Genomic DNA, 12416 nt, shown 5'->3' with positions numbered 1-12416 from the left:
ACAATCCGTCACAATTTCTTCTATGGTCAATGCTATCGGATCGTTTTCTGATACTCGCCTTTGCTTGTTGGTTAGGTTGATCCTGGAAAACTACGCCTCCATCTTTATCATCAGAACCCATTCCAGAACCTCTATCGACCTCCATGGTACTCTCGCCGGAACAGACTGCTCTGGTCAACATCATGGTCAACAGGAAAATCCGGATCACAGTCTCTTGGGGCAAGTCCATCTTATAGGAGGAAATGGAGAAGAATGAGAAGGAGGAAAAAGAAATTTGAGGGAGAGGGGATGGGAAGTGGAGGAAAATAATAAAAGGGAGTGGGGAGTCGACAACAGCTCTCGGTCTTCAAGGCTCAGGTGCCGCCTCAGTCCTCCTGGAACAGACACTCCAGTGATACAACCTCTACCGTCTGTTTCTTATCACGGGACTTCTCTGGATCAGCAACCTTCTTGCAGTGGGATGAATGGACCCAAGTCTCTCTCTCAGCAACCTTCAATGCCGTAGTGCTAGTCAATAAGACCTGGTATGGTCCTTCCCATCTGTCAATAAGGCAACCTGAGCGTAGAAAATTCCGTATCATTACATAATCCCCAGGTTCAATGTCATGACAATTACTATCTGGTAAATCAGGAATCACTAACTTCAGATTATCATTTTGATTCCTCAACTGTTTACTCATGTTAATCAAGTACTTTACAGTTACTTCATTGTTACATTTCAAATCATCCTGAGGGTTAATCATGGCATGCGGTTGTCGACCAAACAAGATTTCAAAGGGAGACAGATTAAGAGGGGACCTGGGAGTGGTTCTGATACTGTACAATACAATGGGTAAAGCTTCTGGCCATGTCAATCCTGTCTCTGCCATCACTTTACTCAATTTATTTTTAATAGTGCTGTTCACTCTTTCGACCTTCGCACTCGCCTGTGGACGGTACGGAGTGTGCAGCTTGCTATCAATTCCCATCAACTTACACATTCCTTGAAAGACATCACCTGTAAAATGGGTACCCCTATCACTTTCGATTATTCTAGGGATACCATATCTACATACAAATTCCTGCACAATTTTCTTAGCAGTAAACATAGCGGTATTTGTTGTCGCTGGAAATGCTTCGACCCAATTTGAGAAAACATCTATACAAACAAGTACATGTTTCAAATTCCGACAAGGGGGTAATTGTATAAAGTCAATTTGTATTACCTGGAAAGGGCCGCCGGCAGGTGGGATATGGGATGGTTCTGTAGGTATTGCCTTTCCAATATTCTTTCTCAAACAGGTAAGGCATGACATTGCTCTTTTACTCGCATGAGAGGAGAATCCTGGGGCGCACCAGTATGCTCTTACCAATTTGCACATTCCTTCCTTGCCTAGATGAGTCAGCCCGTGAGCTGCTTCAGCCAGACATGGAAGATATGCTCTGGGGGCCACTGGTTTACCATGTCCATCCGTCCAGAGTCCTGAGGACTCCTGGCCACATCCCTTTGCCTTCCAGACTGCCCTTTCCTGTGTGGAACACAAATTTTGCATTTCACACAACTTCTGTGTGTTAATGGTATTAAATACCATTAATTGTGTGGTGTCTGTCTGTATGGGGGTAGCAGCTGCTAACTTAGCAGCTTCGTCTGCTCGGCTGTTACCAAGTGATACCGGGTCTTGGCTATATGTGTGTGCTTTACATTTGATAACAGCCACTCTGTCGGGTTCCTGTATCGCTGTTAGAAGCCTTTTTATGTGAGCTGCATGCGCTACCGGTGTACCAGCGGCCGTCATGAAATTTCTGAGGCGCCATAGGGCTCCGAAATCATGGACTACCCCGAATGCGTATCTAGAATCGGTGTAGATATTGGCTGACTTACCCTTAGCCAATTCACATGCTCTGGTTAGGGCGACCAGTTCAGCAACCTGGGCTGAGTGAGGTGGGCCTAGCGGTTCCGCTTCTATGGTGTCTTGGTCATCTACGACTGCGTATCCAGTACACAAGTCTCCCGAGTCTGACTGTCTATGACAACTACCGTCCGTGTAGAACGTGAGTTCTGCATCTTCCAGTGGGTTGTCACTGATGTCAGGCCTTGCGGTAAAATTTTGGGTCAAATATTCCATACAATCATGTGTATCTTCCTTTGTATTAAATCCTCCTTCCCCATCACTCTCACCTTCCACCCTTTGTGCCTGACCAGGCACACCTGGGAGATACGTTGCAGGATTTAATGCACTGCATCTCCTTATGGTGATGTTTACGGGGGCCATTAGTGCCAATTCCCATCTTGTAAATCTCGCTGATGAGACGTGTCTGGTTTGGGCAGAATTCAATAAGGCTGATACTGCATGTGGCGTATGGATTGTGAGGTTGTGGCCTAGCACGACGTCTTCGCTTTTTGTCACTAGCAATGCTATTGCAGCAACGCTTCGCAAGCATGTGGGGAGGGATCGCGCTACCGTGTCTAGCTGAGCGCTGTAGTATGCAACTGGCCTACTGGCATCACCGTGTTTTTGGGTTAGTACACCTGCCGCGCAACCAGCACTTTCTGTTCCGTATAGTTCAAAGGGTTTCCCATAGTCTGGCATACCTAGTGCTGGTGCCTGCGTTAGGCACTGTTTGAGTCTCTCAAATGCTGTTTCGGACTCGTCTGTATGCGAAATCCTATCAGGTTTGTTTGAGGAGACCATTTCCTGCAAAGGTAACGCCAAAATGGAAAACCCTGGGATCCAATTACGGCAATACCCACACATTCCTAAAAACGTTCTGATCTGTTGCTGGGTTTGTGGCAGAGTCATGTCTCTAATTGCTTGGATTCTATCAGCGGTCAGGTGTCTCGGTCCTTGTGTTAGACAGTGTCCCAAATATTTTACCTTAGTTTGGCATAATTGTAACTTGTCTTTGGACACCTTGTGTCCGGTGTCTGAAAGATGAAACAGGAGCTGTTTCGTATCCTTCAGAGATGCTTCCAGTGAATCTGAACACAGTAATAAATCGTCCACATACTGTATCAATACTGATCCACTGTCTGGTTGCAAAGACTGTAAACAATCATGCAAAGCCTGAGAAAATATACTTGGACTATCTATGAAACCTTGGGGTAATCGAGTCCACGTGTATTGGACTCCTCTGTATGTGAATGCAAACAAATATTGGCTGTCAGGGTGCAGAGGTACCGAAAAGAAAGCGGAGCAGAGGTCAATAACAGTGAAAAATTTGGCAGTGGGAGGGATTTGCATTAGGATGACAGCTGGATTTGGCACTACGGGGAACTGACTCTCAACTATTTTGTTAATCCCCCTTAGATCCTGCACTAGTCTGTAACCCCTCCCCCCACTCTTTTTCACAGGGAAGATGGGACTATTAGCAGTGCTGGACGTTCTTACCAGAATGCCCTGTTGTAGCAAGCGCTCTATTACTGGGTAAACTCCTAACTCCACCTCTGGCTTCAGAGGGTACTGTGGGATTTTTGGAGCTATCCTACCATCTTTTACTTGTACAACTACTGGAGCTACGTTTGCCATTAATCCAGTGTCTTGTCCGTCTTTTGTCCAAAGTGACTCTGGTATCTGAGATGTCATCTCTTCTATTTGGGATGGATTCCTATTTGTCATAATGGTATGTGACATTAATTTTGATGGGGAGTCTAACATGTCTCGCACTTCCTGAGCGTGTTTCTCAGGTATGTCCAAGAATACACCTTCAGGAGTACAATAAATGACGCACCCCATTTTACACAGTAAGTCTCTTCCCAGGAGATTGGTTGGTGCCGATGCAGCCAGCAAAAAGGAATGCTTGGTATGCAAAGGCCCTATTGTAATCTCGGCTGGTTTGCTAACAGGGTAGTGCTGGACTACTCCTGTTACTCCCATGGCTGGAATTGTCCTACCAGTGGTTCTCATGCCCACTGTCGAATTTATCACTGACCTGTGTCTACAAGAAAGTTTAAAGTTTTACCAGCTACATTAATTGCGATCTCGGGTTCACTTCCAAGATTGGCAATTAATTTTACTGGCTGCAGATTACAGGTATGGCCACACCCCTATTGGGTATGGTGACCTCCCTGAATCCCGCTGGCAGCAACTACTTGTGAGGGAGATAGTTGGGAACTACCAGAGGCATGCCAGTCTCTGTTTGGGGGATATCTTTTTGTTTCCCCTGTATGTGGCTCATAACTCCGTTTCTGCGGACCTTGCTCCCAATGTCGTGTGTCGTGTCGTTGTCTAGGGGTTTGGTATGAGTTTCGTGGATTCTTTACTCTACAATCTCGTGCCATGTGTCCCTGTTTGTGACAAGAATAACAAGTAACCATACTTGACTTACCCACAGGATTTGGTGATACAAACAAAGGCTGCCTTGTGGTCAGAGCCTGTATACTTACTGACATTAATTTGTCACCTTGTTGTTCCCTGTGTCTGGTGATGTTTCTGTCGTGATCAATAGCAGCCTCTCTCAAAGTAGCCACAGACAGACCTCGCCAACATGGTTGCGTGGTCTGTACCCTAGTCTTCAATGACTCTTTTAAACCATCCATCAGTACCGATACTGCTACTTCCCGATGGTTTGTGTCTGTTTTAATGTCCTCTATGCCTGTGTATTTGGCATTTCTAATAATGCTCTGTGAAAATACTCTGCAGCTGTCTCTGACTCCTTCTGTTTAATGGAGAATATCTTATTCCATTTAGCTACTGCTGGGAAATACTCTTTTAACTGCAAGTTTATTCTTTTCACATTATCTTGGTTGTACACATCTGTAAGAGGTACATCATGACCTAGTCCGCAATCAGCTAAAAATTGAGTTGCGTCGACATTTGAGGGTAAACATGCTCTCAGCAATATCTGCCAGTCTTTATTGTTGGGCTCTACAGTGTTACCTAAGTCTCTGATGTATTTTTGACTGGCAACTAAGTCTTTTCTAGGGTCAGGAAATTCAGACACTATGGTCCTTAATTCCATTCGGGAAAATGGAGTGTACATGGCAATGTTCCTAATGGGAGTGGCTCCTGATGCGTCTGTTTTCCCATTTGGCACTGCTATTACTCTAACAGGTGTAATTCTAACAACCTCATTCTGTGTAGATTCTACAGGCTGTGGTGAAATAGTTTCAGCATAATGCATGGTGCCGTACTTACCAGTTGATACGACCTCACCTATCCCTCCGCTAGGGGCCTTTACTAATCTCGTGGGTGGAGCTGTGCCTACTGTGGTCTCTGCTATGGTGGCTGCTAGAGAGAGCGCTGAAATTGTTGCCGATTCGTCCTCTTGATCACACTCCGGAGGAAAGTTCAAAACAGGGTACAACTTGCACGGGTTAATACTTGCATGGGTTAATGGGTTAACATTATCATTAACATTTACACAGTTACTAAGTGATTTTGTGTTACACCTTAGTGCGTCTTTCTCCGCAATCAACTTCTCTCCTGATATGTATGGTGGCGGCGGGGCCGTGGCAATCAGTTTTCTGTTAGAGCCAGATCCCGCCGCCTGAGCCAAACCTCTCTGTATCTCACCTTCCTGTTGCCACAACTGTAAATAATCATAATGCTGGATTCGTCTCTTTGTTGATTTTATGAGACATATCCTCCTCCTTAAATTTTGTAACACTTCTGAGCTGAAGCTCCCTACTCTTGGGAATTTCTCCCCGTCATGTACAGTCATTCTCTCCCATTCATCACATAAAGTTTCTGTGTGACTTCCATATTTCTCACACATTATATACCTGGCCGACCCAATTGGCCGGACCACTGAATCAACCCGAACCGAGGTTGATCGCCCCCTACCTGAACAAGTGGCCCCCATAGTTCGAAAGTGTTGCTTTATTTAGCCAACCCTTTACGCAAAACCAAATGCCAACAATAGGCTGACGGTGGCGGTTTACCGAGTACCCCACTCACTCGCCCACGCCGACCAATACGACCTGATCACACCGATATGGTGCTGGCGTACTCGACCTAGGGCCCCTGCGACCTGAACCTCTATTTACTGGAACCTGCGAGGGTTATCCGAAGAACACTTACTCTTTCCAGTAACTATTGGTTGCTGGATAGTTCCTGAGTGAGCAGCGAACTTCCCTTAAAATAAAAAAATTACACAAATCACGTTAGAGTGTACAGATAGCGTTTGTGACCCCTTTACTCTAATGGTATTAGGTCAGATTACTAACTACTGCACACACTTACGTGCGGTCCAGTCGTTCAGTACACAAACAACTAAGCTTATGTACGGAAAGACCAATGGAATCGAAACTTACGACTGCGAATTCCTTCAGCCAGAGCTTATATGGCCTATATGGGTGTTGCACCAACCCTTTTCGGTGTTGTGCCTGTGAACTGTATAGCAGACTTCCTTGTCAGCTGTACCTGGACCTCCTGGTCTGTTATGACCTCCTGGTCTTGTTACAGTATGACCTCCTGGTCTGCTATACTCTAATGCTCAAAATTGTATATTTAACCAGAGATGCCTCCCTAGCCACCGTGCACGTCACTTACACGCATGTACCTCACGAGTACTCGACTTTTCTTGTGGTTCAACCTTTAAAAATTGTAAAAACACTCACTCATCACATGTACACTTTTGTTTCTATTTCTATTTCTGCGCAGAAATTTTTCTTCAGATCAGGTGTGTTACCAATTAGGAGCAGGATCTGTTAACTAAATTTCGGACACCCAAAAATAGACTTGCGTTATTTCTCGCCTCGCGTTATTTATCGCTTTGCGTTAAAAATCAACTTATCGTGACTTGAGCTACGTGGGCGTAACCGGACGCTCCGTTGCGTAACGTACGCTGCGTGCGTCGGCCTTTGGATTGCGTACGCAAGTCTTTGTTAGAGACACGTATACGCAAAGCAAAGATCCACCGTAACACAATTTATACTTTTATCAATGTAGATGATCCTTGATCATCTACCACACAAACACACTTACTTCGCCTTATCTCCCAGGCGAAACTGTGTGTTTGTCTATCTTTTAACTATATTACCTTTACTCTTAAACTATGAAATAACGGCAACTCTCTTTTTAGCACTTCTATCAACTATAAAAACTGGCAGACAGGAGAGTGATATACGAAAATGAAAAAGAAAAAGAAATGCAGATATATATATGTGTGCGTGCGTGTGTACGCAAGACAGAAAAATAAACAGTTTTAAAAGACACTAGCGTTTTGTTCTTACCTCCGGTTCCCGGATTCCTTCAGCACTCTTTACCTAAGTGAAGCAGACGCTTATCCTGTCAGCACTACGAGGGATACAACCTCCCGCCCTTTGCTGAGGGATAATGTCTGCTGATCTACCTAGTGCAGATATGTGAAGGACGGGCGAGCCGCCAATTGATAAAGCTGAATATTTATCGTATATAAAACACTTTAAGAGGTCTAAGAACACTATACGCTATCTACGTAAGAAGTACCGTAAGGGTACGCAAGTTGTGTAGCGATCGCTCAACCGTAGTCGAGACGCTCAAGCGTCACGTTCGCTTACGGCCCAGTGATCACAGGCAGGCACGCTATTGGCTGCCGACTAACGTAATGATTCGCTATAGCGTAGCGTACGCTCGGGACCACGAGGAGATCACCAGCGGTGCAGACGCTTACAACGTTTAAACCTTTATCTCTATACCTTTAACGATGAGATACACAGTATACCTTAGTGTAGAGACAGAGTGTAAGTGCAACCTGGTGTAACCTGATTAACTACAAAGCTGCTTGAGCGTCACCGGCGCTCAGAGAATACTTAACACTATAAAGAATACACAGATACCTGGGCTTAGGGTCCGAAACCTATTATATGTATTATGACTATTATACTTGCAAAAAGAATCACAGTACAAAGCATACACTACAATATAACATAAACCAACTAACCAGATAAACTACACAGGAAATACAATACAATACAATTAAAGGAAAATACGAGAGAAAGAGTAGAGAGAGAGAGATAGAGAGAGAGAGAGATGGCTCACAGTAAGACAATATGATTACGGAGAAAACTTACGCACTAGGGGAACGATCGCATGCGCCTCGATATCCAGCTCCCGATTATCAGCAATGAGAACCGTTGAAGAGAGAGAGAACTGGATACGGTCGGCCTGCCTATTTATGCCCCACACACAATACAATTCAATGGTCCCTACAATCTCATTGTTCATTGGACACAGGAATTCGGCTTCGCATTATAACAAAAGGTCATAGGTTGATTCATACAGGTGGGCTGTGACTATTTCCAACTGCTCAGGTGGGAGGGAAACTGGGTTTCCCGCCGCATGGGTAATAAAGTGCAAATAAAGTAAATGTTCATAAACTTCTTATGTCCATAACTATTCGCACGAGCGATTGATCTGCTTCAAACCAACACCGGAATATTTCTAATTAAATATTCTTCCGATGGATACTAAACACCACTGTATTACTCCTGTCTGACCCTTCGTATCAAACAAAGAGGGATTCCTCTGTTCATAAACATTCTATATTAACCAAACTTTCAGAATCTATCAAAGGGACCATGATCTACAAAATACATTATTAGTGAAAATATGTTACGATTGAGTCGCACGCTACAACCACATAAACTCTACCGTAAATACGCATACCATGCGCCTGCGGGTGCCCGCGACTGTGAGTATGCGCACGTACGGGAGAGCGTACGCATGCGCAGCACGGACCTGGGTGAGGTGCAAATATGGTAGTGTGCATAGAGATATTTTTCTGACTTTGACAGACCCTTCGCAGCTCTAGCCCAACTCCTACTTACCTGCCAGGTGAGATACTATGATCATGTAGGTGCTTCTCCCAGGGCAAGGCTCACCCATTGCACTCTGGGTGTGCTGCCCCTGTGATTTCCCCAAATGTGGGAAACTTGACTGCATAATTTGTGTTTCCCCTGGTCAGCTCTCGTCAGATCTCTTTGTCTCAGGTCTCTCTCCAGCCTAGTTTGCTGTCTGTTTCAACTTCTCTTTTCTTGAGCCGCTCCCTTCTATGCCCTTGCGCACTATCTTGACTTCTCCCATCTGCTTACTTTGTGCCTTCCAACGCACAATGCGAACTACAGGTAGTGCTGCAGGGCCCACACCCTTTTACTTGCCTTACAGAGCAGCTCTGGAGCTATTACAGTGCCCAGCTGCTGCAAGTAATCAGCTTGAATGCTTCAGGGGCTGGGGCATAGCCAACATGAGCCCCACACCGAAGTAGGGTGGAGGTGTTTAATGCGAACTAGGGGTCATCCAAGCGCCGCAAAAGGCCGCCATGCCCTGCACGCCCCTTTTCTCTTTTCATATGCAGACGAGGGTTGAAGCCAACTTTGACCCACTGCTTGGATGACATCACCATATGCAAATCCATCTGCTGCAGGCCTTCCCCCAGGAATGCTTGTACTAGTTGTTGCATTTGGTTTGTTGTTTGGGGGTGCTTCAGTATTAGGCAGCCTTCTGCCCTCCCATGTTCATCTGAAAATATGTGTTCTCCCTGCAGTTGTTGTCCCCAGATGAGAGTTCCCTTGTGCTGCCTCAGTTGAATCTCCTTTACTTGACAGAGATGTGCCTGAGCAGCGGCCCTCCCCAGCCCTATCCCAAATCATACTTATTTTGCATAGGAGATATCATGGTCATGAAGATTGTTCTCCCAGGGTGAGGTTCATTCATTGCATTCTGGGTATGATGACCCCTGTGATTTCCCCAAATGTGGGAAACTCGACTGCATTATTTGTGGTAGTGGGGGACTGTGTTTGTGCTTTCCTCTGGTCAGCTCTGGTAAAAGTCAGATTTCTTTGTCTCAGATCTTCCTCTAGCCTTGTTCTTCTTTCGAGAGTTCCCTTGTGCTGCCTCAGTTGGATCTCCTTCACTTGACAGGGGGGTGCCCGAGCAGCGACCCTCCCCAGCTCTAGCCCAACTCCTACTTACCTGCCAGGTGAGATACGATGATCATGTAGGTGCTTCTCCCAGGGCAAGCCTCACCCATTGCACTCTGGGTGTGCTGCCCCTTTGATTTCCCCAAATGTGGGAAACTTGACTGCATAATTTGTGTTTCCCCTGGTCGGCTCTCATATAATTCAGATCTCTTTGTCTCAGGTCTCTCTTCAGCCTAGTTTGCTGTCTGTTTCCACTTCTCTTTTCTTGAGCCGCTCCCTTCTATGCCCTTGCGCACTATCCTGACTTCTCCCATCTGCTTACTTTGTGCCTTCCAACGCACAATGCGAACTACAGGTAGTGCTGCAGGGCCCACACCCTTTTACTTGCCTTACAGAGCAGCTCTGGAGCTGTTACAGTGCCCAGCTGCTGCAAGAAATCAGCTTGAATGCTTCAGGGGCTGGGGCATAGCCAACATGAGCCCCACACCGAAGGAGGGTGGAGGTGTTTAATGCGAACTAGGGGTCATCCAAGCGCCGCAAAAGGCCGCCATGCCCTGCACGCCCCTTTTCTCTTTTCATATGCAGACGAGGGTTGAAGCCAACTTTGACCCACTGCTTGGATGGCATTACCATATGCAAATCAATCTGCTGCAGGCCTTCCCCCAGGAATGCTTGCACTAGTTGTTGCATTTGGTTTGTTGTTTGGGGGTGCTTCAGTATTAGGCAGCCTTCTGCCCTCCCATGTTCATCTGAAAATATGTGTTCTCCCTGCAGTTGTTGTCCCCAGATGAGAGTTCCCTTGTGCTGCCTCAGTTGAATCTCCTTTACTTGACAGAGATGTGCCTGAGCAGCGGCCCTCCCCAGCCCTATCCCAAATCATACTTATTTTGCATAGGAGATACCATGGTCATGAAGATTGTTCTCCCAGGGTGAGGTTCATTCATTGCATTCTGGGTATGCTGACCCCTGTGATTTCCCCAAATGTGGGAAACTCGACTGCATTATTTGTGGTAGTGGGGGACTGTGTTTGTGCTTTCCTCTGGTCAGCTCTGGTAAAAGTCAGATTTCTTTGTCTCAGATCTTCCTCTAGCCTTGTTCTTCTTTCGAGAGTTCCCTTGTGCTGCCTCAGTTGGATCTCCTTCACTTGACAGGGGGGTGCACGAGCAGCGACCCTCCCCAGCTCTAGCCCAACTCCTATTTACCTGCCAGGTGAGATACTATGATCAGGAAGGTGCTTCTCCCAGGGCAAGGCTCACCCATTGCACTCTGGGTGTGCTGCTCCTGCGATTTCCCCAAATGTGGGACACTTGACTGCATAATTTGTGTTTCCTCTGGTCGGCTCTCATATAATTCAGATCTCTTTGTCTCAGGTCTTTCTCCAGCCTAGTTTGCTGTCTGTTTCCACTTCTCTTTTCTTGAGCCGCTCCCTTCTATGCCCTTGCGCACTATCCTGACCTCTCCCGTCTGCTTACTTTGTGCCTTCCAACGCACAATGCATACTACAGGTAGTGCTGCAGGGCCCACACCCTTTTACATGCTTTACAGAGCAACTCTGGAGCTGTTACAGTGCCCAGCTGCTGCAAGAAATCATCTTGAATGCTTCAGGGGCTGGGGCATAGCCAACATGAGCCCCACACCGAAGGAGGGTTCATCCAAGCGCCACAAAAGGACGCCATGCCCTGCACATCCCTTTTTTCTTTTCATATGCAGACGAGGGTTGAAGCCAACTTTGACCCACTGCTTGGATGACATCATATGCAAATCCATCTGCTGCAGGCCTTCCCCCAGGAATGCTTGCACTAGTTGTTGCATTTGGTTTGTTGTTTGGGGGTGCTTCAGTATTAGGCAGCCTTCTGCCCTCCCATGTTCATCTGAAAATATGTGTTCTCCCTGCAGTTGTTGTCCCCAGATGAGAGTTCCCTTGTGCTGCCTCAGTTGAATCTCCTTTACTTGACAGAGATGTGCCTGAGCAGCGGCCCTCCCCAGCCCTATCCCAAATCATACTTATTTTGCATAGGAGATACCATGGTCATGAAGATTGTTCTCCCAGGGTGAGGTTCATTCATTGCATTCTGGGTATGCTGACCCCTGTGATTTCCCCAAATGTGGGAAACTCGACTGCATTATTTGTGGTAGAGGGGGACTGTGTTTGTGCTTTCCTCTGGTCAGCTCTGGTAAAAGTCAGATTTCTTTGTCTCAGATCTTCCTCTTGCCTTGTTCCTCTTTCGAGAGTTCCCTTGTGCTGCCTCAGTTGGATCTCCTTCACTTGACTTTTTAAAGTTTTTCTAGGAAACGTTCTAGATGAATGCTTATTAGCCTTTGTCAGTATGTACTTTTTGCAAAGTGTCTCTGTGGCGCAATTGGTTAGTGTGTACGGCTATTAACCAAAAGGTTGGTGGTTAAATCCTACCCAGGGACGTAATTGACCTTGTGATCAGATTTTGGTGATATTTAAGTAGACAAGTCAAAATTTCAAACCCCCTCTTATTGTGTAGGGTACCTAGCCTTCTCTGATGTAATCAGAGTTAGATTTGATTCAGTGATTTTATAAAAACAGCTAGGAAGCACAATTTAGCAGTGGGTTGCAGAGAAAAAG

The 12416-nt window shown here is 46.1% G+C and overlaps 5 non-coding genes and 1 pseudogene across 5 annotated transcripts; all 6 read left to right on the top strand.

Moving 5' to 3' along the window:
* The first annotated feature begins 8720 nt into the window (after positions 1-8720).
* Positions 8721-8877, top strand: LOC134994874 (U1 spliceosomal RNA). Its single transcript, XR_010197821.1, has one exon. It is a non-coding gene; the product is annotated as a U1 spliceosomal RNA (small nuclear RNA).
* A 671-nt stretch (positions 8878-9548) lies between these two features.
* LOC134994873 (U1 spliceosomal RNA) lies at positions 9549-9712 on the top strand. The gene has a single exon (XR_010197820.1). It is a non-coding gene; the product is annotated as a U1 spliceosomal RNA (small nuclear RNA).
* Positions 9713-9864: 152 nt separating this feature from the next.
* Positions 9865-10006, top strand: LOC134994876 (U1 spliceosomal RNA; annotated as a pseudogene).
* Positions 10007-10698: 692 nt separating this feature from the next.
* Positions 10699-10862, top strand: LOC134994871 (U1 spliceosomal RNA). Its single transcript, XR_010197818.1, has one exon. It is a non-coding gene; the product is annotated as a U1 spliceosomal RNA (small nuclear RNA).
* A 152-nt stretch (positions 10863-11014) lies between these two features.
* LOC134994875 (U1 spliceosomal RNA) lies at positions 11015-11177 on the top strand. The gene has a single exon (XR_010197822.1). It is a non-coding gene; the product is annotated as a U1 spliceosomal RNA (small nuclear RNA).
* Positions 11178-11820: 643 nt separating this feature from the next.
* Positions 11821-11984, top strand: LOC134994872 (U1 spliceosomal RNA). The gene has a single exon (XR_010197819.1). It is a non-coding gene; the product is annotated as a U1 spliceosomal RNA (small nuclear RNA).
* Positions 11985-12416: the final 432 nt, after the last annotated feature.

Source organism: Pseudophryne corroboree, unplaced genomic scaffold (genome assembly GCF_028390025.1).
Source record: "Pseudophryne corroboree isolate aPseCor3 unplaced genomic scaffold, aPseCor3.hap2 scaffold_1333, whole genome shotgun sequence".
In the NCBI taxonomy this organism is placed as follows: domain Eukaryota; kingdom Metazoa; phylum Chordata; class Amphibia; order Anura; family Myobatrachidae; genus Pseudophryne; species Pseudophryne corroboree.
Note: the sequence above shows the minus strand (reverse complement) of the source record. Positions and strands in the feature narration are given on the sequence as shown.